This window comes from Pteropus alecto, unplaced genomic scaffold (assembly GCF_000325575.1).
Source record: "Pteropus alecto unplaced genomic scaffold, ASM32557v1 scaffold281, whole genome shotgun sequence".
Lineage (NCBI taxonomy): Eukaryota > Metazoa > Chordata > Mammalia > Chiroptera > Pteropodidae > Pteropus > Pteropus alecto.
In genome coordinates, this window is record NW_006431909.1 from 784,279 (window position 1) to 788,224 (window position 3,946).

Here is a 3,946-nt window from a genome sequence, read left to right on the forward strand (position 1 = left end):
AATAAAATCCGAGAGGAATACTGAGAGTTCTGTACAACTAGGCGGTGGGAGAGGAGGCCAGAATAGCAGCCAGGGCCCTCAGAAAGCATTAGAAGGACTTGGATCCTACTAACACCAGATCCACAGACATCAGGAAGACTGCGTGAGCCTCTAAGAATGCCCTGCCAATGGATCCCCCCTGCAACTGGCCCACAGGCACCTCCACCCCTATGGGCACCTCATTCCCACTCCCACTCCATGGCTGGCTCCCTGTGCACACCTCTGAGGGCTGTGAAAGTGAGCCTTTGCGGACAGCTAGTGAACATGTGCAGAAAGTCGGCCAACTCTACGGGATTGAGAGAAAACACACAAACTTGAGCATTCAGCACAGCTCTAGGGAAAGCAAATGGGAGGCTGTCAGCATTTGGTCTGGCTTTGCAGGATTGAGAGAAGGCATACAATCCTAAGAATTCCACCACTCCCACCCCCAAGAAGAAACAAGAAGTGTGGAGCAAGTGTATCCATAGAAAAGGTCCGAGAAAGCCTCAGAATTCCTACCAGGGATGATGGAAAATACTTCTCACCTGAAGCCAGTCAGTAAGATTGGCAGAGGGGGCGGGGTGAACAAGTCTTCAAATGCAAAGGCAGCAATGCAAGACTTCAAGGTACATGAAAAGTCAAGGAAATATACCACCACCGAAGAAACACAGTAACTGACCCTAAAGAAATGGAAATCTGTGATTTGTCTGATAAAGAATTAAAAATAGTTGTTTTAAGGAAGCTCAATGAGGTACAAAAAAAAAAAAAAAAACCACAGGAAGATAATTTAATGAAACCAGGAAAACAATATATACATGAAGTGAGAGGTTTAACAGAGAGACAAATTATAAAAAAGAACCACATTCTGTAGCTGAAGAATACAATGAGAAAAAGGCCAATTGAAATTACCCAGACAAAAGAGAATCAGGAAAAAAGAATGAAAAAGAGTGAAGAAAGCCTATGTGAACAATGGGATACCATTAAGAGAAATAAACTATGCATTACTGGAGTCCCAGAAGAAGGGAGAGACAAAGGGGGAAGAAAGCTTATTTGAAGAAAAAACAGCTGAGAACTTCCCAAATCTGGGGAGAGATTCAGAAATCCATGTTCATGAAACTCATAAGCTCCCCCTAAATTTCAACTCAAAAAGATCTTCTTCAAGACATAATAAAACTGTCTAAAATGAAAAATAAATACAGAATTTTAAAAGCAGCAAGAAAAAAAATGTCTTCACATACCAAAGAACTCCTATAAGGCTATCAGTAGATTTCTCAGCAGAAACCTTGTAGGCAAGGGGAGAGTGGGATGATATATTCAAAGTACTGAAAGCAAAAAAACTTCCAACCAAGAATACTTTACCTGGAAAAGTTGTCCTTTATAAATAAAGGAGAGAGAAAGGCTTTCCAGACAAACAGAAACTGAGGGAGTTCATCATTACTAGACCTGCCTTTCAAGAAACGCTGGAAGGAGTTCTACAAGCTGAAATGAAATGCTAAATAGTAACTTGAAAACATGAAAATATAAGACACACTGGTCAAGATAAGTATAGAGTTAAATTCAAATACAGTTGATCTTTGAACAAGTTTGAACTATGCTGTTCCACTTATATGCAAATTTTTTTCAACAAGTTTACAGTCAGCCCTCTGAATTCCAGGGTTTCATATCTGTAAATTTAACCAACTGCGGATTGAAAACAGTATTTTCAATCTGCAGTTGGGAATCCATGTATGCAGAGGGCTGACTTAATTTATACATGGATTTTCTACTGCAGGGGAGTGAGAGAGGGTGTCAGTGCCCCAACCCCAATGTTGTTCAAAGGTCAACCGTACTCTTAATACCATAATAACTGATGTGTTAATCACTTCACTCTGGTACAAGGGTTAAAGGACAAAAGTATGAAAATAACTATAGCTACAATAATTCATTAAATTTATTAAATATGGGAAAAGTAAAAGGGTAGAGTTTTTGTACGCAGTTGAAATTAAGTTATCAGTTATACTGAATTTATTAATTCCAACACTTTTTCGGTGGAATCTTTAGGCTTCTCTCTGTATATTAGATCATTATCTTCAAACAGATGTGGTTTTTTCTTTTTTCTTTTTTGCCTAATTTGGCTAGAACTTCTGGTACTATGTTCATAGGGGTGGTGAGAGTGGGCACTTTTGTCTTGTTCCTGATCTTAAAGGAAAAGTTTTCAACCTTTCGCTGTGGAGTATGACGTTAGCCGTGGTCATGTCATATATAGTATTATGTTGAGGTATGTTCTTGTTATATCCAACTTGTTGAGTTTTTATCATAAAAGGATTTTTTCAAATACTTTTTCTCTATCTGTTGAGATGATAGGATTTTTATCTTTTATTTTGTATTGTGGTACAACAGGAAGGTGCTAACTTTGTGGAAGCTCAACATCTCACATTCATGGGTGGTTGTTCAGTGCTTCCGTCTGGAAGTACATCATGTTTGGTTGTCTCTTGGTGATGTTTGCAGCCATTGATATAAGGCTTAGAATCATTAGGGATTGCACAATGCTGATATTCTTTCTTTTCATTTATTATTTGGAATACCATATTAAAAAAAGAGTAATATACAACCCTACTGTAAAGCTAGCTATATTCAATCCTGTAAAATGTGGGAACGTGTTGAGTTGAATACAATGAAACGAGGGTGTACTATATCCAAATTTACATTATCACAGTTTTACTGTACTAGGTTACTCATATGAAATCCCTTTCTACTTAATATGCCTTGGGAGGTTTGTTTCCTGCATTGAACCCTCTTCTGCATAGATACACTAAAAGGAAACCCATAGCCACATGAACTGGCAGGGGGATAGAAGTCCAATTTTTCTTTTCTTTGTTATGCTTACCAGATTTTTTTTTCTTGACTTTTTATTTTTTGATTATAGTCAACATTCAATATAATATTACTTCCAAGTATACAGTGTAGTGGTTAGACATTTATATAATTTATGAAGTGATCCTCCCAGTAAGTCTAGAACCCATCTAGCACCATAGTTACTACAATATTATTGACTATAGTCTGTATTTCACAGTTCTGCTCTGTGTCTATAACTGCCAATTTGTACTTCTTAATCCCTTCACCTTTTCCACCCAGCCCCCCACCCGCCTTCCATCTGGTAACCATCAGTTTGTTCTCTGTATCTATGAGTGAGTCTGTTTCTATTTTATTTTTTATTTAAAGTATCAGTTTCCTTACTTATAAAATAGGGGTCTTGATTACCTATGGCTCACTGAGTTGTTGGAAGGCCTGAGGTAAGTCAGGTAATAGGCGTGATACCTTTAGAGTAGTTTTATACCCTGAAAGGTAAGGTAGAATCCTGTGCTCAACTGAAACAAGGTAGATGGATGAGAAATGGTGTTGTAACAGTCTCCTGTGAGAGAGAGAAACTGCCTCATTCATGGCAGCTCTTTGCAAGACTGCTTATCTCCCTTTGTTTCAGGAAGAATCACCAGTTCTGCTGAGGTTCAGGTCAGACCTTAGTTAAGTCTTGCCTATGTGGCTTATGTGGAGATGTGTAAGGTTGTCAGGGTGCCATGCTGGAAACACTCCCCAAAGTACCACCCCACAGGTCACTTGCCAATGACAAAAAGGGAAAACGGATCTTTCCAGAGACAGCTAGTGGCCACCATTTTTCCCAGGAATAGACCAACAGGGCAACCTGGCATCAGGCACCTCCTGCTGGGAAGCAATAGGAAGACAAACGCAGGAAGGATTCTTGCCAAAAATACTTAACCTGCTTCTAATTAATCAGGTTCTTTTTAAAATTATTATTATTTTTTTATTATTATTAATGCCTATAGCACCTGGTCTTCCTAGGTGGTCTCCCATCCAAGTACTAACTAGGCCCGACCCTACTTAGCTTCCAAGATCAGACATTGGGCTTATTCAGGGTGGCATGGCTGCAGAT

General features: G+C 39.0%; 1 pseudogene; it reads right to left on the bottom strand.

The window, feature by feature from the left end:
- Positions 1-3,830: 3,830 nt before the first annotated feature.
- LOC112471937 lies at positions 3,831-3,946 on the bottom strand (annotated as a pseudogene).